The sequence below is a fragment of the Caretta caretta genome, chromosome 7, assembly GCF_965140235.1.
Source record: "Caretta caretta isolate rCarCar2 chromosome 7, rCarCar1.hap1, whole genome shotgun sequence".
Lineage (NCBI taxonomy): Eukaryota > Metazoa > Chordata > Testudines > Cheloniidae > Caretta > Caretta caretta.
In genome coordinates this window covers 3,693,755-3,718,629 of record NC_134212.1, presented here as the reverse complement: position 1 = coordinate 3,718,629, position 24,875 = coordinate 3,693,755, and the positions used below count along the sequence as shown (strand labels likewise).

Genomic DNA, 24,875 nt, shown 5'->3' with positions numbered 1-24,875 from the left:
GAATGCTAATCCTAACTTAACAGGGACCTACTTCATGGTTCCAGCTATCCACAATTCCAGTTTCTACTGTGTCCCCAACACAAGTCCAACTTCTCTCTGTTTTGACTTTCATATGAGTAATCTCATGTACTTTAATGAGACCACTTGCAAGAATAAGGGTATGTCTGCACTCAGAGACTACAGCACTACAGCTGTAGCACTTCAGTGTAGACGCTACCTACGCTGACAGGAGGAGTTCTTCTATCGGCATAATCCAACTCCAGGAGAGACGGTAACTAGGTCAGTAGAAGAATTCTTCCATCGACCTGGTGCTGTCGACATGGGGACTTAGGCTGGCTTAACAACTCCCCTCAGGGGTATGGATTTTTCATGCTTCTAAGCGACCTAGTTTTAAACTGACCTAATTTTCTAGTGTAGAACAGGCTTCAGACTAGTGTCATGCATTGAAAGGACTGGGCCCAATAGCATGAGCAAAGAGATGAATTCAGTCCACCTTATTCAGGAATTGAGGTATGAACTCTCCCTCCTCTCACCAATGTGAAGACTTAAAATATTAAATTTCAATTTTGTTGTCTTGAAAAAACAAAGGAATTTTAAATGAAAAATTGTTGTTGCACCGTTAAGCGTACATAGCTAAAAGAAAAAAGTCAGGAAATACTGTAAGAAACTCAACTTTTGCAGTGTCAATTCCTCTGCTTTGCATATTTAGTATTTTTATGGCAAAAATGTAACAAACCACCCAGTATAAACTACACATTTCAGGCCCAATTCTGCAACCTTTACATACATAATTCTTATTCTATCCCGTAAGACTTCTCATGAGTGGAAATTGCTCAGGTGAGTGACACTTGCTGAATTGGGCCTTGAACCAGAAAAACAGGGAAGGGAAAAATGGTAAAACTGGCAGCATTTACCTTAAATTAATTTTCACTTTATTTGTGAACTTGAAAAATCTGCTAAAATTAATTTCCCGTGATTTCCAGTAACAGGGCAAGCGGCAATGCTGCACAGCAGGAGTTTGAAACTAATGTAAAACAAATACACGTCCAGTCTTTTCCCCACTAACATAACCATGTGCTCCAGTAAGCAGTTCTAAAGTGCACACGTACTCGCAGAATTGCTACAGAAAGGTTAACCTCTGAAATCTTAACCCTTTCAACCTTTTTTGTATGCCGTCAATGTTAATATCATATACTGCATAATACACTTGAGTACAATAGTCTTTAAATAAAAAGAAAGTTGATTGGCTTTAGTAGAATAAAAAAAAAGTACATTTCAAAAGAAGAAAGTGCCTTTGCTTCTCCCTTTAAAATATCTTTGGGCCAATTTTTCCTCTTAGTCAAGTGTCTCCTTTGGAGTTACTCTGACTTCAATAAGTGGAGTTACTCAACTCCAGGTTTACACTGGCATTAACTAGGAGCAGAATCTGAACTCTTATTTCAACCACAACTTCTAGAAACAGTTTTTGCGGAATTTTGTGTAGGGGAAAACATTCAAATGTCTTACTGAAGAGATAGATCTGTTTATCTTTCATATTTTTAACAATTTCCTCTGTTATTTTATTTGACTAGCTGTAATTAACTAAAGACATACTGAATGTCAGGACCAGATCAGCAGTGAGATATTTCTATCCAAACGCAGCAACCATCTCCATTAGCAAAGGTAGGCTTTTGGTAGCTTTCTTGATACAAACTTTGTTGTTCATTGGTTTTTCATCCTTATAACGTGCATTAAATGAGGAATGCTGCTATGTGATCAGGAATCATGTGATCATCCATAAATCTTCTGTGGCATGATGAGATTGCCAGTGACAGACATAGATTGAACATCTAGACAGACTGTCTTACGTACCTGGAGATTGAATGCCACCCGGATCAATCTGCCAAAAAACTATGCCCTATAGGATTTTCCTTGATGATGAATTAAAGAGTCTCTCACTGCCTCTTTATTCTGAAGGGTGTGGCAATGCATTTGTGACATCACAATTCTGTAGCACTGGACAATGGCATCAAACACAGAATTACAATTTTGCTACAGAAGCAAATTTCTGCAATGCCGGTGCGTCGCACTCTGTTTTTCAAAGCTCAGTGAAAAGGACTTTTGTGTCTTCTCTTTACCTGAACAATCACAGAGAGAGGCTAATTGTGAGGAGCTTCTGTGAGAACAAAAGAAGATGATAAATGTATAATAAAAAAGCAGAAGAATGAGACAAAAAAGGAAGGACTCTTTTTCAGGATGTTTCTCCTTCCACAGCCCAGCAAGCACCATCTCAAGGGCTCAGTATTATTGACTCATTGATTTTTATATATCCTCTTTCACAAGACTCAACAAGCTTTATAGAAGTACCAACCATATGCATCTTATATTTGGAGCACTTCACCCATCAAATTGCAGCCACTTCTACAGTGGAACATGGTAAAAATTATAATAGTGCCAGCAACTCTACAATAACTTAGGGAAAAATAATGAAAAGAACCTTTTCAATTTAAATCTTATATCCTATCTCACACTTTCCCCCCTACGTTACCTCGGAAGTAAAAGATATACGTCAAGAGGCATTGAATATTGCACTTATAAATTTGCTGGACATGGTAAAATTTCTGTCTTAGCTGGAAACTATATTGGGGGAAGAGAAACCATGGAAAATTCCCACATCAAATCCTCTATGTCAGACTGAAATGTGGAATTTAAGCTGTAACCTCTTAGTATCTCATGCAGGAATTACAAACGATAGACTTCACCCTGGTGTATGTAAGTGTAATTATCAAGAATGCATGAATCACTTATGTGTTTTTTGAAAATTGTATCCCATTTGTCTATAAAGAATGAATGCTGAGTTACCTGTGGATAGAGTTAAAATTCCACAGTTGAGCGTGGAGGAATGTGGGGTGTGCATTGTGGCTGGCTCTGTCAGATGTGTAATGGAGTTTGTTGTGAAAGTGAGGAGTCTGAATGTGTTTGGATGGTGAGATACTTGGGTGGTAAGGGTTGTGAAATAAATTTTTTTTTAAGTGAAATAGCTTTAATATCATTTAGCTAAGGCTGAGCTCCTTTGTAAAGCACTTTGAGATCTATGGATGGAAAGTGCTATATAAGAGTTAGGTGGTAATATTTAATTGGTGATTGTGTTAGTGGGAATTGTTTTTGAGCAACCTTCTCTCCAGGCAAACAAAGACTTTGGCTTGGGGTTACCATTCACAGCAGGGCGACTGAGTCTTGTTTGTTTTTTGTAATCTAATTTGATTGGATTCAGATTTTGAGCTTTCTCTGGGCTTGGAATAAGCAGGTATCTCTCTAATTTTTGCAACTCAGATTGGAATTAAATTTTTGCATACAGAATTGGTTATGCCTTAGGTCATCATTTGAACACTAACTGGGCAGGTAAGAACACAGTGCTGTACATTTGGTCTGGTATGAAAGTATTAGCAATTTGGGGTGGTGGGAAGTTAATTGCTAAACTAGTATTAAGTTAATTAAATCCATAAGGATTCTTTCTTTAACGTTGCTTATTGCATACTTAAAATAGCACTTACATATTTAAGATTTCTTGGGGACGGATCTCTTTGGAAACTAACTGCAGATACTGGGCCAGGTTGTACCCAGATGCTATGTGGTTTTGCAGGGAGCAAGCACACAGAGCACTCCTCCTGCCATCTTGTACATCTGTGCAGAAGAGTAATTGGTGGTTTTCTCCCTTGAGTGAAGGGACTGATCTGTGTGTGTCCCAGAATACAAGACACCCCCAAAGGAGCAGGAATGAGCTGAGCCAGTGCCAAGTGCATGGGGTAGAGTACGCTGCATTTTCATAGGTGGTGTAGCCACTACTCTTGTGTCCTGGGGAGCTCCGGAAGGAACTGTGCCCCAGTGTGTAGCTGCTGCCTGTAAATGGCATGACTGAGATTGTGGAAGGTCCTCTGTCTTTGACACAGCCTGATCCAAAGCCCTTTGAAACCAATGGGAGTCTTTCCAGTAACTTCCATGGGCTTTGCATCAAGCCAGTAGTATTGACTTCACCCCGGGTCTGATTCTGCAGTACTTGGGCTATATCTGCCACCCTTTTTTTTTCCTTCTTCAGTGATTTTATGAATAAGTTCAATTTGGCCTCTTTTGGGTGGGCTGTAGTAAAATTCAGAGCGCGAGTCATCCTGACTGCTGCAATTCTTTTACAGACAAAGTATCCCTTTTAATTGCAGGAAAATGCAGTCTGATACCATTCAGTCCAAACAGAATGGGCATTCTTTTAATTGGTGAGGAGGGTTTGTTAGCCTGTAAGCAGCAGTTAATAATATGAAGTTGTTTTGAATCAGCTGGCAGAATCACCTTTGCGCAGGCTCCAGCTATCTTAGCTTGGACAGCCTGGTTAAATTGTGCTGTGGAACATACTTCTCCCCTACATGGAGAAGGCTGCTGGCGCTCTCTGTGGAAGGAACATGCTGTCTCAAGAAGAAGGCACAGCAGGATAACAAAAGCTGCAAAGAAAACACAGGTCTCCCCTAAGGCAACAACTTCCACTTTTATATAACAGTCATTAAATATTCTTCTGACACAAGGTAACTTGCCAAACTTAAAAGTTCCTTCTGTGTGCACAGAGTGTGAGGAGGTCATATGAAAGGTACTGAATGTTGTTTATGCCTTTTTCTCTCTCTCAGTAATGGTCTCCTTTTGAGGAACAGTTCAATTTACCCCCTTTGTGACTCATTTCTTTCTACCTTTTCCTTTGGTGGTTCTTTGTAGAACTAAAGTGTGTGTGTGTGGGGGGTGAGGAATCCATTTTTATTTTTCTTCAGTGGGAATAGAAAAGTTGCTATCTAAAGATTTTCTCATGCTCTAACAGGCCTTGAATTAGAAAGAGAGAACCTGAAGTGTAGGAGATTTTACCAGCGACTGGGTGGCAAACAACAAATATTTATTGTGCCAGAAGTAAGGCTTGACAAATTTTTGCCAACAATGGCCAAAAATACCCAGACTTTTGTTAATGATCAGTTCTTGATAGGTTACCATCCATATGTAAGAAGGCCCTGTTCTTGGATCTTGCTGTGGTCCTCAAAAATCTTTCACCGATCATCCATTTGAAGCCTTCACAGTTAGAATTCCTCCCACATAAATTCTCTCCTTCTTGCCATAATTTCAACAAAGAAAATTGAAGTCACAGGTCGTAGTGATAGATACATTGTATTTAAAGATGATTAAGAAGGCAATACTTCCGAGAGTAGATTTATTTGTATTACCTAAAGAGAGATTCACAGTTCCATATGTATTTCAAAATTAGACTCTCCTCAAAGCTCCATCAGTAAGAGTCTGATGAATTGCCTCATTTGGGGGATGAAAGAAGAATACCTAAGTGATACTTCAAAAGAACGGAAGATGTTAAAATCTTGGCAATGGACTTTAAATTTTGTACCAACAAACTGCACTAAGTATGCACGTTTCTCAGCAGGCTTTTGTGAGACAGCTAGTTGGCTGAATTAGATTAACAAACTTTCAATACTACAAGATATTTTTATGCTGGGTTTTTTTGTTTTTTTTGGGGGGGGTGCATATTCTGCAAGAGACTGAGCAGGAGACTATTTAAACTTAATTTTTGTGGCTGCTTTTTGGGCTTCCTAAAAGATTTTAGCAAATGATTATAGGCTATTTCTTCTATAAAACTCTCGTTCTCTGTCTCTAGTATAATAAAGATACCACTCCCTTCCTCTCAGTCTAGGAAATTAGGATACTGTTTCTTAGTCTCATCGTACTGAGGGAACTTGCCTTAATAAAGACGATGGGGGCTCCAGTAAGATGACTAAGCGCTGATCTTCTCTCAAAGATTCCCATTATAAGACTAAAACTGGTCCATGCTGGAGCCTAAAAAAATACATGATCCTATTTAAAGAAACTGTTACTATTTCTGCCATCAGGACACTATGGTTACTGATATTATTTTAGATGTGCGTGGGAGCAATGATTATCCAAAGCAGGGAAAACAAGAATATTCAAAAAGACTTTGATACAGCTTTGAATTTTAATGCACTGGTTTTATGTGTATGATATGATTATTGGCTGAGAACTTTGCTTTCTGTAAAAATAGACAGAAATAATTTTGACTGTGCCTTTTGGCTACAGATACCTTGAAATCCTATTTGGCAAATTGATTTTGATGCTTTGGGTGAAGGAGTCTGAGTGATTGTAGGTTAAGGGTTTGGCTGAATTCCATTCTCAGGCTGTCAAGGTTCCTCCCCCACTCTGAACTCTAGAGTACAGATGTGGGGACCTGCATGAAAAAACCTCCTAAGCTTATCTTTACCAGCTTAGGTCAAAACTTCCCCAAGGTACAAAATATTCCCCCCCGTTGTCCTTGGACTGGCCGCTACCACCACCAAACGAATACTGGTTACTGGGGAAGAGCTGTTTGGACACGTCTTTCCCCCCAAAATACTTCCCAAAACCCTGCACCCCACTTCCTGGACAAGGTTTGGTAAAAAGCCTCACCAATTTGCCTAGGTGACTACAGACCCAGACCCTTGGATCTTAAGAACAATGAACAATCCTCCCAACACTTGCACCCCCCCTTTCCTGGGAAATGTTGGATAAAAAGCCTCACCAATTTGCATAGGTGACCACAGACCCAAACCCTTGGATCTGAGAACAATGAAAAAGCATTCAGTTTTTTACAAGAAGACTTTTAATAAAAAATAGAAGTAAATAGAAATAAAGAAATCCCCCCTGTAAAATCAGGATGGTAGATATCTTACAGGGTAATTAGATTCAAAAACATAGAGAACCCCTCTAGGCAAAACCTTAAGTTACAAAAAAGATACACAGACAGAAATAGTTATTCTATTCAGCACAATGCTTTTCTCAGCCATTTAAAGAAATCATAATCTAACACATACCTAGCTAGATTACTTACTAAAAGTTCTAAGACTCCATTCCTGTTCTGTCCCTGGCAAGAGCAGCATACAGACAGACACAGACCCTTTGTTTCTCTCCCTCCTCCCAGCTTTTGAAAGTATCTTGTCTCCTCATTGGTCATTTTGGTCAGGTGCCAGCGAGGTTACCTTTAGCTTCTTAACCCTTTACAGGTGAGAGGAGCTTTCCCCTGGCCAGGAGGGATTTCAAAGGGGTTTACCCTTCCCTTTATATTTATGACACAGGCCATGGGCTAAGCATCTTTATCAACCTTTTAAGAAATTACAGCCCCCTTCCCAAAGAAACTAAACAGTAAATCCAGCACAGCCCTGATTTGATTTGAAAAGATCTCATATATCATTTGATAAGGGAAACAATAGTTGTTAGGGAGGGGATTCCTTAAGGGAGTTAGCCAGCCATGCGATGCTTTTGTTTGTGAACCAGAATATGTTTTTTTTTTTTTTTGCAGATGAAGAATATATACAAAGTAACGAGTGCACCAGGAGAGGACAATATGTAGTCATAATGGCATAAGCAATAGAAATTCAAGGAGCAGTAAAATACACTTGATATTGACAAATTGAGATTTACTCTTGAGAGAAGACAATTTGACAGATGATCTGAGTGAAGTGTTTAATGATCGTGGTATTTTACACTTGTGTTAAACTATTCATCAGGGAATTTCCAAGTACCTGACAAATGGGACATTGCTTCCATTTTATAGATGGGGAAACTGTGGGCTTAGCTACACTTAAGTTTTGTCACTTCAACTATGCCAACATAGTAGCAGTATAGCTTACTCCAGTTTAGCTGGGTCTACACTAGGACTTTTACTGGCATAACTGTCAGTTCAAAAAAAAAAAGCACACCTCTAACCAATGTACCTATGCTGGTAAAACTTGTAGGAGTAGGCCAGCATAAGGCTAAAACAGAATAGGTGACTCATCATTAGGACTCGTTAAGTCCATTAATGGCTATTAGCCAGGATGGGTAAGGAATGGTGTCCCGAGCCTCTGTTTGTCAGAGGGTGAAGATGGATGGCAGGAGAGAGATCACTCGTTAGGTTCACTCCCTCTGGGGCACCTGGCATTGGCCACTATTGGCAGACAGGATACTGGGCTGGATGGACCTTTGGTCTGACCCAGTATAGCCATTCTTATGTTCTTAGCATACAAGCAGAAGTGGGGAGAACAGCCAGTTTTTATTTATAATATAAGGTTTTGGACAGAGATTTCCTTTATGCTTGTTACAGACAAGAAGTCTGGAGACTACCTGTGAGAGTCTGTCCAGAGGCAGAACAGAGCCGGTAGGCCTGACATGGGAGAAGCTCGGCTCTATCCCACTGATTGACAAGTTTGGACTGGTCTTCAGTTCAATAGAACAGAAGGGAAACTCTCTGATAACAACAGCTGCACCAGGCCATGAAAGTCAGAAGTGCAGAGGGAGAAGGCATGGGATGGAAATTCCCTGACTTTGCTCGATTTAAATGTCTTTACTGTAAGAGAGAAGACCACCCTTGCCCATTAATTGTGCGGGGGCTGGGTTTTGGGAAGGGCTGGGGGTAACGACACTGCAGGGAAGCACCCAGTCAGATGAACCCTTTTGACCTTCCTAACCCACATTCCAATGGCAGTTAAGCTGTCCATTACTAGCACCCTGGTGTATTTCTGGCTGGGAGTGTGGGACGCCAGAGACACCAGGCTCCCTTTTCAACTGGGTGTTCCTGTCAAAAACTGGATGCCTGGCAGCCCTAATTCTCAAAACTATTCTTCAATTTGTTGTTGGGTTTCTTTGGTTTTGCTCCCCCCACGTTACTGAAATCTGTCAAGATGTCCAGAAAGGTAGGAAAGCAGCCATCAGACTCCAGAGTTTATGCCAATTCTATTCAGTGAATAAGCTGGCAGGATGTTTTCATGTTAGTTTCCTGGCCAGCGGCAGGTTAAAGCTCGTCTGTTTAATGGCCGACGATAGCTTTGGATGTCCACTGAAGATGTCCTTCAACTCTGACCTTTGACTGCAGTGATGGTTTTATTAACACCAATTGGTCCATCTTCTTTCCCCTCCTTGTAAGTTATACTTGAAAACTTGAAATTACGGGGGGGGGGGGATGTTTTATCACCTGCAACTGTTGAAGGTTCCCTTTCTCTATTAATTTTCACCTACACCTATTTATCAGCCACATACAGAAAGATCCGACTTTTTACAGAATTCTGCTAACCACCTCTGGGCAGTGTTTGCAGTAACATAGTAGAGATGTCTACGTGCATAACTAAGCTGATGCCTTATTAATTTTACTGTGAAAAAAGCAAAGTGCATGAAGTTACTCCAGATTTACAGTGGTATAAATGGGAATAGTCTGATCCTGAGTGTGTTTCTGATCTTACATTGATTACTCCTTATTTAGACCAGCATTAGTGAGATGTGGATCAGGATCCTGGAGGGCCAGCACAAAAACAATTATTCTTTAGGATACGCACAATGGTGAAAACATTAGACAGTTCCATGTCCATGGGTTAAATATATGATCTTTGGTACAACAATCTTATTTCTCAAAATTGTTTACAGTCAAAACAGCATTGGAATGACATAGCATTAAATGTTATATGATGTTGTAAAGTACACAGGTTCATAAGTCATGTAACGGACCTTGCACAGACTAAACAGCAGGTGAGCTCAGATCATTTGGACATGTGACGCTCATAACTATCCAGTTTTAACTCCTATACTTCACTACACTTTTACCTTATCAACATTCATTGGTTGAAGGTTTTGATGATCATATCTAGAAAGTCAGCTTTAGAAACTCCTCACACAAATTATTAAATGGGAAATACAAGTTACCCCTAAGATGAGACAAGAATTCTGTGCCCTGATGGCACAGAAATACCTATTTACTTAGGAAAAGTAACATTTCATTTCATGGAAATGTTGTCATTCACAGTTTGCTGTCAAAATCTATGGCAGTCCTCATTACCTTTGCTATCAGTCCCTCTAGACTACTGAAGACTTATTTGAACTATATATAAATTCATGTATTGCAATACAACACAATAGGGAGATTTAAAGGCACTCTGGTAGCCTTCATTCACAATTCCCTTGCTTTTATTCGTGTGTGTTTCAGTTTTAAAATTCTGAGTAATTTTCATATTGCTGTTTTCATGAAAAATATTTCATCAGCTCTGTAAGTGGGATTTTTACAAATAGAAAGGTTCGTGATTTAAAGACTTATGGCTAATTATGCACCTAATCCAGCCTGTTGTTTACAGTTTAACTGCCCCAAGAGGGTCCCCCCCCCCAGAACACAACAAAAAATAGAATTAGCTGTTTTATGGGGCCTTCAGTTGCTAGAAAAGAAAGTCTAGAACATGCCCGAAGAACATGCAGTGAATGTAAACCTCTCTCTAGGGAAGGTCTACAGAATAAGAGAAAATATATTGGATCATGGTTCATGGGAAATGCAAATAATTTTAGGAATAAATTCACAATTATAGGAACAATAGGGCTGAGATAAAACCACAAATAGGCTTAGAGTACAGACAGAGCAAAACTAAGTAAGAGTAACAGAAAATCAAGGATCTGGAGCCTAATAGAACATCATGAATCTTTCCTAGACATCCAAAGAACACTCACAAGTCTCAATGTAGAGAAAACAAAAGCTATTAGGTGCTTTCTTAAATGTAACTAAGCTGGGCCCTTTGCCTAGCATTCTTGCACATATTTTGGACGTTAGACCGAATATCATTCTCAGTTGCATGCATATGGCTCACTGATTTGACTTCCATGCAGTTGCATGTGTTTACCAGACTGCAGAATTTGGCTTTAAGAGTCTCTGAGTAACTCCTTTATTTCTCTACTAAACCAAAAGCACCAACACTATCATAAAGACCATTTAAAAAGGGAGGCTCATGATAGCAGAAATGGGCTTTGTTCTCAATTCTGCCAGGGACTCACTATGCAATCTTTGACATAAAAATGGCCATACTGGGTCAGACCAAAGGTCCATCCAGCCCAGTATCCTGTCTGCCAACAGTGGCCAATGCCAGGTGCCCCAGAGGGAGTGAACCTAACAGGTAATGATCAAGTGATCTCTCTCCTGCCATCCGTCTCCACCCTCTGACAAACAGAGGCTCGGGACACCATTCCTTACCCATCCTGGCTAATAGCCATTAAAGGACTTAACCTCCTTGAATTTATTCAGTTCTCTTTTAAACCCTGTTCTAGTCCTAGCCTTCACAACCTCCTCAGGCATGGAGTTCCACGGGTTGACTGTGTGCTGAGTGAAGAAGAACTTCCTTTTTGTGTTTTAAACCTGCTGCCCTTTAATTTCATTTGGTGGCCCCAAGTTCTTATATTATGGGAACAAGTAAATAACTTTTCCTTATTCACTTTCTCCACACCACTCATGATTTTATACACTTCTATCATATCCCCCCTTAGTCTTCTCTTTTTCAAGCTGAAAAGTCCTAGCCTCTTTAATCTCTCCTCAAATGGGACCTTTTCAAAACCCCTAATCATTTTGGTTGCCCTTTTCTGAAACTTTTCCAATGCCAGTATCTCTCTTCTTTTTTTTTTTTTTTTTTTTGAGATGAGGGGACCACATCTGTACATAGTAATCAAGATGTGGGCGTACCATGGATTTATATAAGGGCAATAAGATATTATCTGTCTTATTCTCTATCCCTTTTTTAAATGATTCCTAACATCCCGTTTGCTTTTTTGACTGCCACTGCACACTTCGTGGACGTCTTCAGAGAACTATCCACGATGACTCCAAGATCTTTCTCCTGATTAGTTGTAGCTAAACTAGCCCCCATCATATTGTATGTATAGTTGGGGTTATTTTTTCCCAATGTGCATTACTTTACATTTATCCACATTAAATTTCATTTGCCATTTTGTTGCCCAATCACTTAGTTTTGTGATATCTTTTTGAAGTTCTTCACAGTCTGCTTTGGTCTTAACTATCTTGAGCAGTTTAGTATCATTTGCAAACTTTGCCACCTCACTGTTTACCCCTTTCTCTAAATCATTTATGAATAAGTTGAATAGGATTGGACCTAGGACTGACCCTTGGGGAACACCACTAATTACCCATCTCCATTCTGAAAATTTACCATTTATTCCTACCCTTTGTTCCCTGTCTTTTAACCAGTTCTCAATCCATGAAAGGATCTTCCCTCTTAACCCATGACCACTTAATTTACATAAGAGCCTTTGGTGAGGGACCTTGTCAAAGGCTTTCTGGAAATCCTAAGTACATTATGTCCACTGGATCTTCCTTGTCCCCTCAAAGAACTCTAATAGATTAGTAAAACATGATCTCCCTTTACAGAAACCATGTTGACTTTTGCGCAACAATTTGTGTTCTTCTTTGTGTCTGACAATTTTATTCTTTAATATTGTTTCAACTAATTTTGCCCAGTACTGACATTAGACTTATTGGTCTGTAATTGCCAGGATCACCTCTAGAGCCCTTCTTAAATATTGGCGTTATATTAGCTATCTTCCAGTCATTGGGTACAGTAGCTGATTTAAAGGACAGGTTACAAACCATAGTTAATAGTTGTGCAATTTCACATTTGAGTTCTTTCAGAACTCTTGGGTGAATGCCATCTGGTCCCGGTGACTTGTTACTGTTAAGTTTCTCAATTAATTCCAAAACCTCCTCTAGTGACACTTCAATCTGTGACAATTCCTCAGGTTTGTCACCTACAAAAGACGGCTCAGGTTTGGGAATCTCCCTAACATCCTCAGCCGTGAAGACTGAAGCAAAGAATTCATTTAGTTTCTCTGTGATGACTTTATCGTCTTTAAGTGCTCCTTGTGTATCTAGATCATCCAGGGGCCCCACTGGTTGTTTAGCAGGCTTCCTGCTTCTGATGTACTTAAAAAACATTTTGTTATTACCTTTTGAGTTTTTGGCTAGCTGTTCTTCAAACTCCTTTTTGGCTTTTCTTATTATATTTTTACATTTGGCAGTGTTTATGCTCCTTTCTGTTTACCTCACTAGGATTTGACTTCCATTTTTTAAAAGATGCCTTTTTATCTCTCACTGCTTGTTTTACATGGTTGTTAAGCCACGGTGACTCTCTTTTCGTTCTTGTACTGTGTTTTTTAATTTGGGGTATACATTTAAGTTGAGCCTCTATTATGGTGTCTTTGAAAAGTGTCCATGCAGCTTGCAGAGATTTCACTCTAGTCACTGTACCGTTCAATTTCTGTTTAACTAAATGCCTCATTTTTGCATTTTCCCCTTTCTGAAATTAAATGCCACAGTGTTGGGCTGTTGAGGTGTTCTTCCCACCACAGGAATATTAAATGTTATGGTCACTATTTCCAAGCGGTCCTGTTATAGTTACCTCTTGGACCAGATCCTGTGCTCCACCCAAGACTAGATCGAGAGTTGCCTCTCCCCTGGTGGGTTCCTGTACCAGCTGCTCCAAGAAGCAGTCATTTAAAGTATTGAGAAATTTTGTGTCTGCATTTCATCCTGAGGTGACATGTACCCAGTCAATATGCGGATAATTGAAATCCCCCACTATTACTGAGTTCTTTATTTTGATAGCCTCTCTAATCTCTCTTAGCATTTCATCATCACTATCACTGTCCTGGTCAGGTGGTCGGTAATAGATCCCTACTGTTATATTCTTATTAGAGCCTGGGATTACTATCCATAGAGATTCTATGGAGCACGTGGATTCATTTAAGATTTTTATTTCATTTGACTCTACATTTTCTTTCACATATAGTGCCACTTCCGCCCCCGCACAACCTGCTCTGTCCTTCTGATATATTTTGTACCCCGGAATGATTGTGTCCCATTGATTGTCCTCACTCCACCAGGTTTCTTTGATGCCTATTATGTCAATATCCTCCTAACACGAGGCACTCTAGTTCACCCATCTTACTATTTAGACTTCTCGCATTTGTGTATAAGCACTTGTCACTGTTTATTTGTCTGCCTTTTTCTGATGTGTCAGATTCTTTATGTGAATGTTTCTCGTCTGATCGGGCCCATACTTTGACCTCTTCCATCCCCTCCTCCTGACTAAAACCTAGAGAATCTCTCTCAGTAAACTTTCCTCTAAGAGAAGTCTCTGTCCGATCCTCGTGCACCTCTGCAGCAATCGGCTCCCTCCCCACCCCGCCCCATCTCTTAGTTTAAAAAGGTTGCGGAGCAGTTTTTAATGTGACGTGCCGGCCGTCTGGATCCACTCTGGGTTAGGTGGAGCCCATTGTTCCTGATAGGCTCCCCCCATCCCAAAAGTTCCCCCAGTTCCTAATAAATCTAACCCCCTCCTCTCTACACCATTGGCTCATCTACACATCGAGACTCTGCAGTTCTGCCTGCCCACCTGGCCCTGCGGGTGGAACTGGAAGCATTTCTGAGAATGCTACCATAGAGGTCCTGGATTTCAGTCTCTTTCCTAGCAGCCTAAATTTGGCCTAAACTGCTTACTTCAACAAGAAGATCTACATTTCCTCCTTGACTGGAAGTGGTGCTTAGTAATAGTGTTGCAATTTATGATAATTACAACCCTAACTACTGAGTGAATTAAAAAATTAGGAAATTCAAATGGTCTTCAGTGTCTTCCATAGAACGCAGTTACTGCAGCCCAGCCGTTACTTTAATCTGCAGCATTTTTGTATTGTTTGCAATTTCTAGAAATAGTGAAGTGCGCTAGAGCTTCACCTGTTCCCCCCGCCTTCCTCCCCAGGAGACTGGTGTTTCTGTCCCCTCCTCTCAGATGATCTTTCTCCTCTTGCTGATCTTTGGAATGACCATGCAAGGAGTATGGAATGTTATATTGCCAGCCTCAAGCGGGTCTTGGCCAAAGGCCAGTTCTCCCTTCCTCCCCAACTCTTTTTTTTTCAGATTTACAATTTTTCTTTCCAAGTTCAAATAGCAGCAAGAGAAAGACTCCACCGCTGCTGCTGACAGGATGTTGTCATGTACATCATGCATCCTGAGAAGAGAATTGAGTCCATTTCAGATGGTTGTTTTGTGCCTTAATTTCTGTAGGCGCTGTTTCCTGTATTTTCCCATTGCTAAACCAGTCTTGACTGCATCCAGGTTCTTTCTGTTTTTTTAAAATGATCTTCTTTATGTAGTGTACACCATCATTAGGGGGATCTTACAGGAGATAAGCCTTATTACAAAAAATGTTTTCAGTATTCTCTCTTTAATTCTTTCATCAAAAGACAATTTAGATTTATCAGATACTCCATGAAACTTTTTTGTTCTCATTTTATTGGTGTTGATCTGCAATACAAGAGTGATTTCCAGTGCACTCTTAAGTGTGATCCACGTTTTGCTTAGACAATAAGTCTGTCTGACAGACAGTGAACAGGTATAGTGAACAGTATAAATATCGAGTGGATTTCTGGGGAGAGAAGAAATCTTTTTCTGAAGAGTCCTAATGGTTAAATCCTGGCCCTGGTCTCAGTCGCATCCATCCGTCCTCCCCCCACACACAACAAGAATTGCCTAAGTGTAGCTGAGATCAGACTTTCTGCCCTAACTCTTATGGCAGAGCTAAAAACCTTGTCTTCCAGAAGCTTACACTTCTTTTGGGAGGTAGAAGGGGGGACCTTTTGTTATGGCCTGGATGTCCTAGTATACGGAATTTATTAAAATGAAAGTAAGGAGTTAGAATCTGAGCTTGTGTACTCAGATAAGTGTCTACTTGTATGAGAGGTGCCCCACACTTCCTGAATTCCACTTTTCTCCTCTGCACGCTTTCATATTGGAAAAACACATTTCTGAAGTGTCATCATCTCCTACAGCAGTCTGAAGTGGCACTTGAGCAGTGTGACACCAGTGGACATCATCAAATAGATTTCTGAAATAAAGAAGTGTAAAGATTTCATTAGTTCGTATGTGATACCAGTGCAGTTGAAGCTGTTGCATAGAATGGTTTCTGTGTGCAAATATTGCCCTGGTCAGTGGTACTGCTTTCACTGTTGTACATAACCCCCTAATTATCGTAGATATTGACCTTCACGTGAGTTCATAATACCTGATTTGTGCTGTGCATATTTATCTATGTCTTGTTCAATTTTTGTAATGAATGATACATTAAGCCTAAGCTATGGTTACCTTTTTAACTCTGTTTTTTTCTTTGTTTCATATACTTTTACAAAGACAAAACATATTACAAATGTATCTCAATAACAACTTGTTTAACAGTGCATCCAGAACCCTCTATTTTAGGTTAGATTCCATTTATATTTTGTTGATCTTCTACACAACAAAGCAATAAAACAATAAAATCCCTCTCAGTTTCTTTATGAATTTATGTATAATCCACATAATGTAAACTGCAGGGTTATTTCTCTCTCCTTCTATACATCATTATTTCAGATTACTCTACTGAAATATTAAAACTGGTTAGCTCTTACATTAAAATATGTATCAATTGCCTTCTTTATTGTTGGTAAATTATTGAAGTGTTTGTATTTTTGTGCCCATCTTGGGTAATAAAATAACTAACTATACACGATTCATACACCTTTTAAAATATTTTCTTTTTGAATTTGTACTCATTCTTTATTCCTTGACTGGCAAAGTCCAGCAAAAGTTTTCATTGCACATAGAAGCGTTCTTTTTCTCCATTATATGCACATGCTGGTACATACAACTTTTTCCTTGTGTGTTAATGATAATATTTAATTGTTGTCCCACCAGCGTGTTCATGCTACAAAGAAAGGTAGATGGGTGTCTTGAATCAAATTAATAATGTCCTGAACCTGTAAGCTGTTGGGTGCCCCCTAATACAAATGAACTTGGAACCTCCCAAGGCTTGCCTTACTTATGTGTGCAGATATGTCCCTTGTCAGCATGATATCTGAGCACCTCACAAACATTTAATGAACTTATCTTCACATTTTGTGGATGGGCAATTAAAAGAGAGTGATTAAAGAACTTGCCCCCACAAAAAGTCTGCAGAGCTGGGCAAGAAACCCAGATAGCCTGAATCCCAGTCCAGTGATTTAATAGTAAAACCACACTTGCTGAATCCAGTCCGAAAATAATTGTGTTGAATGTGAAAAATTAACAGAACCAAGCTGGGCTTTTTTAATTGTAATTTTTTAATTTTTGTTGTTGCTTGCAATTCTTTAGTTTCCAGGAAATTTCAAAGTTTACAATTATCTCTAGAATAATCTGAATTTTTCTTACACAGCGCCTAACACAATTGGCTTCTGGTCCATGGCTAGCTTTCCTAGGTGCTACGACAACACCACTACTGCTACTATAACTAATAATAAGGTCTTTTGTCAATTGTTGTTGCCTGGAAGAGGGTGTGTTGGGTGCCCCCAACGTGGTAGCAGGTTTTAAATGACTGGAGCATGCAGGACCCATAATACACGAAGAACCTAGGAACTAAGTAGCCACTGGCACTGGCCACTTTGCTGACCCCCTGGCGGTTTTCATTGTTTACACCTGCTCCTAGATCAGCTGCCATCCAAAGCTTCCAAACCTCATCCACCCAAATTTGAGGGTCATTTCCTGCTCTCAGGGCAAAAGCTGCCTTATCCTAAATGCTTCTCCACCCAGTTAGCTGTTGGCACTTTTTAGGGTTGATTCCTTATATTGGTGACCACTTGGTTCCCAGAGCTGTATTTGCCACTCAATGAGTGTTACTACTCTCTACATGTGGAGGTTATGGTTGGGATTTACTCTTCGTGGGAAATGAGGCCATAGTGGTATTTCTCAAACTCCTCCAGTACTTTTAGGGGCAAACGAAAACATAATACTGACAAACTCAGTTCAGCCCTTAATTAGCAAATAGACATACAGACGTGCACAGGCTTCCTGTACACACATTCTCCAAGCCAATAGTATTCTTAGCTCACCCCATTCAAAACCCTACACCAAATCCTTATAAATCTTCTTTCAATGCCCTTTCTGGTGACTTATCCAATAAAGAATATTACATCCAAATAGCAGGAGGTATGGGACAGAGGAGAATCCAAAAAAGCCTCGTTTGTCTTTTTATAATCCCCTCCTCCTTTCATAGTGGATTTCATTGTCCTGTGTTTATTCAGCCTGGATCTTCTTGTGCTCCTTGATGAGGCAATGGGGACTTTTTGAATCCTCCTTGGCAGCTGAATGTGATACCTTGGCAGTAACGTTTGGATCTAATAGGGATGAGCAAGTAAACTGTAGATTTTTGAGCTTTTATTGGCCTTGAAATCAAGCTGGATAGTCTGCAAGACTTTGTCCCTATATCTTGCAAGAATGTTAGACCTAAGTGTAGAGTATTAATGTCTTTCACATAGTCTTGAGTGGGTTAAAATGAGATGGGACTCAGATCCATCCAAGGTTTTCTGTCTTCTCCCCTGCCTGTGAACAGGCACTCTCAGTCTAGCGAGACTCTGACCACCCACCCACCCAGACAGCTTCATTCTAACCGATGGTCATTTGTCTTTCATGATGCCTCGGAGTGCTCTGCCTAGATCTAAGAATCCATTGATAATCTGCTCCTACAATTACAATGACTTTTGTGTATATAGGGGTAGGTTGTTGCTAGTTCCCATTTGTGTATTAACTTCATTTCCTCTCTATTTTCAACACATTTACACTGCAGTGTCCGACATGCTGTGGATTTTGTTTTTTGTTGTTGTTCTGCCACTTGGCTAGGGTAAGATTTAGGTTTCCACACACAGTTGAACAGAATATTGTAAATCACTTGCCTTACACGTGTAAATTGTTGGATGCAGTGATGCCATGTATTCCAATTAAATATTCATCAGATTAATAAAGCCTAAACTCTATCAGGCTGTCCCTTTGTAGGGTGCCAGTCTGATTTCTGTCCCTGTCCACAAACCCAATAATCAGATGGTCCTGCATGTTTTTGTGGAGATGTAAATTAGAAGTGCTGCATGGCAGATAATTATATTTTTGGCAGCTGTTAATATTTCTGAGACTCTTTCCACACATTCCATATTTTATTTCCTGTGCAATTATTAGAATACCTCCATATGTTTTGTTTAATTTTGGATTGTACAGTCTTGTGTGTATGTATATCTCAAAAAATGTCTAATCCAAGGTAAAACTACCATTGCCAGAATCTGATAATCGGAGACTTTGTTCTCAGTATCATCTTGTCTTAAGGAACAGACTGAGTGATATCTAGATCACCTCCTATTTGCTTGCATCTTGAACTAGTGTGGTGGGAAAGAAATTCACGATCATCTTTTTGCTTCTTTGAAAACAAATGGGGAATTTTAATAAGCTTTCAAAAATGATATGCAGCCCGCTTGGGGAAGCTGGCTGAGCTATTAATAGATAAGACAGGTTTCCTCTTGTCTACTGTAGGTGTCCTTGGTTTTAGGCCTTAGAGGTAAAAACATGAGTTTTCAGCTGGTATTCAACAGCTGCAGTTGTCCCACAGTGACCACTGAAAGAACTGCTACCCTTTGCTGCTCAGGACTGTCCTTCAGCAAAAAATGTTAAGTTTGTAAAGAATGTTCTGGTTAGAAGCACAAGATGATGGGCCTTCAGGTAACAGGATGCTTTCAGGACTCTGTCTGATCTGAGCTTCTCTTTCCTACTCCTTCCACACAATATCCCTCCTCCCTTTTAGTTTTGCACACGATGGATCAAATCCTAACTCTTGTTGAGAATGGGGGCAGGCCACTACGCAGAGAGGTCATGCATTATTCCACAGTAGTCGGGTGGATTTGAGAGCTGGTCAGGAGAGAGGCGTGGTGTGGTCTGTGAGGCTACAAACTATGTGGATTTACTGGCCAAACTCCATTGGATGGGAGCCTCTATGGCCTGGAAGACTCAGTATCCATAGACTGACAGCCTTGTGTCCTGGATCTGGAGAGGAAGTGCTCAGGGTTCAGCACCTAGCTACCAAGTCCCACATTGACCCCCTATGCAAAGGCTGGTTGCTCTGACTTTGTCCCTGGGGAGGGGTGGAAGTGACAATTTAGTCCTAGGAGAAGGCCCACCCCAGATAATTGTGGACCATAATTTTGTGTTCTCCACCCCACTAAGCACTCATGAATCTCAGTATGCAATGGTTGTGATTTCAAACAGGAAGGCACAGTGGCTTAAAGTTTTGGCCTGGGCTTCGTGACCAACAGGACTTAAAGATTGCTTTGTCTGGGGTGATCTCAGCTTGCTTTTGAGACAGTTATCACAATTTTTATTTTCTGAGCAGAAGACCAGTATTATTTATGCACAAATTGTTAAGCTATGGAAGCCTTTTGTGTCTCTGGATTTATGAATGGATCCGATTCTTCTCTGGGTTTGGCTATGCTTAGCTTGAGATGATCTCAGTCTAAAATATTAGTGTATATATTGAAGTAAAGGAAATATATGAAGCCCATAGGCAGTATGTGCTATGAATCATGGGTTCTTTTGTAAATTTGTCTGTATTACATGTTGTAGGGGTGAATAGGACACTTCTTAGTACATCAGTTACCCTACCTGCTCTCTTAGAGGTGCTTAAAGCACCCCAGGTTTTGCAGTCCTGATGCACTAAGATCCCTTAATTACTCTAACTAGAGCTACAGGTTATGCCCAAAGGCCAACTGCATGGGGAAAGAATCTTAACTTTGGAATAGTCTGCAAGAAATAAGGAGCGACAAGGAATCTGGATTGTGGTAGAAGATCAGTACTGCTTAGTTATTATTGCACTAGGATTCTTCATCCCAATCAAGGCATAAAGCACACTTGTGTTCTTCAGGAAAAAATCTTCAAAATCCTTTCTGATAAAAAAACTAGAACAGATTATTCTCAAAAGAGAGGCATGTGTTGAAACTGCTTTCAAGTACTAATAGATTCTGCAGGTCTTAGATCTGAGAAGACTAAACACCTAAGTGAAGCATCAGCATTTATGAATGCTCGTCTGTAGCATCCAAGTGAAGAAGCAGTACAGTTTTCATCAAGTGACTTGAAAGATGCTTGTATTCCAAAGTCCATCAACTGCACAGCAGATTCCAGAGATTCAAGATAGGGCCCAGAGTTTTTTACTACATAGTGCTACCTGCTGGTCACAAATTATGAAATCAAGTAGGACTATAAAGGAGAAAAGACTCTTTCGTTTAAGCTTGTAATGGAAAAAAATAAAATATGGCAGAGGTTAGCTGCAAGTCTATCCACTTTGTCCCGTCTCATAATTTTTTTCAATGCTTATCTAAACTTGGGTAAATCATGTAAGGTTTACTCTTCCCTGCACTTATCCTTACTCTTCATTTACTTTCTGCCTCTGAATACAATCAGCTCTATAATGGAGTTCCTTTCTGCATTCTTTCCCCCTTTCCTTTCTTCTTGAATTTGATTTGAATGCTGTTTTGTCTGCAATAGACCCACCTCTAACTTTAACTCACATGATGGAGTCTCATCAGATATTGTGAAATTTCGAGGCAGCTGTCAGCCCAGCAAATACCACAAGCACGTGGAAATTCCCTTGGGTCAACGCTGAAAATTTATATTGTGTGTCTTGTTCCAAGGAATCACTAAAGTGTGAGATCTGAAGATGGAAGCTCTAGTCTAATTGAAAACCTACCATACATTCTGCAAAATGCAGGAACTTTGTGGTGCAGAACATAGGTGAAGTTTTGTGGTAGTAAGCTATGGGGTTTTTGTTTGGGCTTTTTGTTTGTAATCGAGACCTTCAATGATTTTGGAAGAATAGATGGCCCAAAATAAACTATTTTTCACTTGTCTGTTGCCAGGTCAAATCCAACTCAGACTGGTAGTGACAGTTGACTATCTGCCGGCTCTAAGACGTGTGTTTTGGTCTCAGCCCATTTTCCAGGGCACGGGTGTCCATATAATAAAAATCACCACCACAATGTGCACAAACTGACATCTGGCAGAGGGACCCAGGATTGAATGGGCACGGAGACCCTCTGACTTTCCAAAGATGTTGCTTTTCAGGATAGGGTTTAGTTACACAGATGGGGGTAATGTGAGGATGCATGTGCTGTGTTCTGTGCTGTACCTGTTGTTTGTGGTCCTGTCTTCAAGGATAACAGTCCAGTATTTTTCACAAGCCCTGTTTCTGTGTTGGGGCTAGGACAGTTTCTGAACCTGTTAATCTAGAAGCCCAGCTTTGATGATTAACAAAGTGGCAATAATTGCAGGGCCGGGGGAGGGAACCGGGAGTATGTAGATTGATGGCTTTTCCCTGTTGTGAAAATCCTTTAAAGGAGACCTCAATTTTTTTTGGATGTGTAAAAATGTCATAATCTATTTTAAAAAGTCGGTGTAGAAGTTTTGGGGAATATTTTGCAGCATTGCTTCCTATTCCCTGTAATGGTATAAAATGAAGTAAATTTAATGCTAATCCCCATGTTAAGAGTTTGCAATCAAGGAGAAACAATTCTGATGTGACCCCCCTTGAAGATGTGGATTTTTCATTCTGCATTTTTGACAGTTGTTTTGGTGGTTATTCCTCTGTGTTTGTGCTTTTTTAACTGCAGATGAGATTAATATGGATTTTGAGAAATAATGCTGATTATTTAAAGGATCGCTCATGATAAAATATCTTTCTGGGAATTTGTGTTCCAGTAGATTAGCATTATTGATCATTCTCTCCTCACATACTCTACAGATGATTTTAGAAATCTCAAACTATTATTCTCTCTTGTCTAATATAATTACCAGTACAAGGAATAATCTAATTAGAAGACAACAAGGATGCATTCTAATTGTTCTAATAAATTATGTTAATGCTTTATGCTTGCAGATAGGTTTTAGTAAGAAATCATTTAATAGAGTGACAGCTTGTCTTTTATTGCCAGCGAAATAACTTCAGTTTCATCTGATTAAGGAAACAGGTAGCAGACACAGCAGTGAAACAGTCAGTCAGAAGGGTCTGGACTCTGGGTATGGTGTATTCTAGGTAAAAAGCTCAGTTAGTTGTTTCCTAGATATAGTGTAGATTTAAAAAAAGAGCTCGTAAGTTACCATATACCCTTTAAAAATGTATTTTCCTACTTTACAAGCTTTTAGTTTTGGAAACAATATATTGTTATGAGAGGGTTGGGTAGCTGAGGAGTGTGAACACAGGACCACACTGTTTAATATGTGATGCATTGCCCTTTGAACACTGCCTAATACCTACAGACTTGGTGGGCTATAAGGAATAGATGCAAGGGGCTAGCTTCTCGACAGAAGTTAATGGGGCTGTGCTCACTTTCACCAGCTGGAAATCTGGCCAGCACAGGCCAAAACTGTGTAAAACAAAAGAATTGAAAGAAAAGTATGAAATGAATCTAAAATTCCAGTAAACTCATCAAGTCAAAAGTGTCTTTCCTTACAGACCAACATTCTGCCTGTCTGAGAACACCCTCACTTTAAGCCCTTCCCTTTTGATTATGCGCGTTCTTCCTTTTTCTTTTAAAGTTGAACTTGACTGGCAAAAGGCCAGTTAGGTCCAACAGACTCTCATTTCTTTTTCAGAAGGAGATGGAGTGCTCAAAAGCTCGCTGAACTATCCTCAGCATTCATTTCAAATTAGATGAAGTCCTGAAGGCAGCATGACTTTCGTGCGCTATCATTATGTCTCCAGGGCAGAGACAAGTGCCTGAAAGATGTATCATTAGTAGCATTAATAGGCTCTATTTTACTTTTAATTGTTGGCAACAAAGGGTAACAAGAACTCTGAGCATTAATAATGTTTTACATTATAATTTAGAAACCTCTTCCCCAGACTTTATTACTTACTGCCCTTCTAGTTTTCATGAACTGCATGGTACCGGCTAGTGGAATTTCATCAGGACTTAAGCTGATTATGCTTCAGTGAATATGCAAATATGTTTCGCTTGGACTGTACAGGTCCATCAGCATACAGTTTTGGATTCCTGTTTGTGAGATACTTGGGGGTGGGGGTGGGGGTAAGGATGGTGATGGGAGGGATTTAGTGATGTTTCTGTAGGGCAACATAGACTCTTCTCTAAATGTTTTGCAAAGACCACAGTTTGAAGGCCCACAAATGACACAAAATAATCATTGTTCAGCAGCCAGCGTACTGCTCTTTAAATACTCTGACAAATTGTCAAAAGCTAGGGAGTTTTTAATGTGTGTCTTAATTCACGGCACTAAGTTAGTGCCATGCTGTCTCCCGTATTGATCTCAGACAAACAGAAAACCCTACCAGCCCAAGACGCTCTTGTGCGCACAATTGTGAGACACAGAACAAACGTGACTGATGTTGATCGCATCACTCAATGCACCATTGGAAGGTGCTCAGATACAATGGTGATAAGGGTGGTATAAGAACCTATAGAAAATAGAATATACTCATTTGCTGTCAAAGTACAAATTTACTTTTTCCGTTTTTTTCTCTGCTATTTTTCAGCTATAGTAATCTTGGGTATTGTAAGAATGGGAGGCAACTTTTCAGACTGAAGTGTGGCTTTTATATTGAAAGCCGTGTTAGAATGTCCTTGGGTTTTTTTTCATGGTCTTTAGCACATATACATATTCTGTACATATACCAAGCTTTTATGTTTTTTCCTTAGGTCATTTATTAGAATTAAATAAAAACAGAAATATGTTTTAGAATATGCATTTTAAAAAAGTACTGTTAAATACTTACAGTATTGACAGTTATAACATATATAGGATTATTATTTACAGGGTGCCAGGTGTCTATATGGGCTTTTTAATTGATTCAGTTTAAATACATAATTCAGGATTTTAAAAAAATGATTGTATAAATGTGCTGTAAAATTAAGGTTATTTTTATATGCATATGATAAATTTAGCAGTAGATTTTAACAGCTCATTGAGGACACGGTATGTTAATCCATTTTGCATATCAACAGTGGAATAGAATCTTTATCACAGGTCTCTTGCCATTAAGTAAATACCGAGACATAGTAGAGACATTTATTTTCAAAGCTGGAAATATTTATCCTCTGATGGTGTTCTTGTACCATTCTGTTTCTATTAAACCAAGTGATTTATGTAGTTATCGTTTTGGCTGATAGGTCTTAAGGCAGTATATTGTTGTTCC

The 24,875-nt window shown here is 39.7% G+C and overlaps 1 protein-coding gene across 11 annotated transcripts in view; it reads left to right on the top strand.

The window, feature by feature from the left end:
* The window catches only part of FHIT (fragile histidine triad diadenosine triphosphatase), a 1,109,638-nt gene that overhangs the window by 256,781 nt on the left and 827,982 nt on the right, over positions 1–24,875 (top strand). For 3 of the 11 annotated variants that reach the window (XM_048859003.2, XM_048859006.2, XM_075130206.1), the window contains one exon: positions 1,572–1,662. The exons of the other annotated variants lie outside the window; for them this stretch is intronic. The gene's annotated coding sequence lies outside the window, so the exon portion shown is untranslated. The remainder of the gene's footprint in view (positions 1–1,571; positions 1,663–24,875) is intronic. 11 annotated transcript variants of the gene reach the window in all.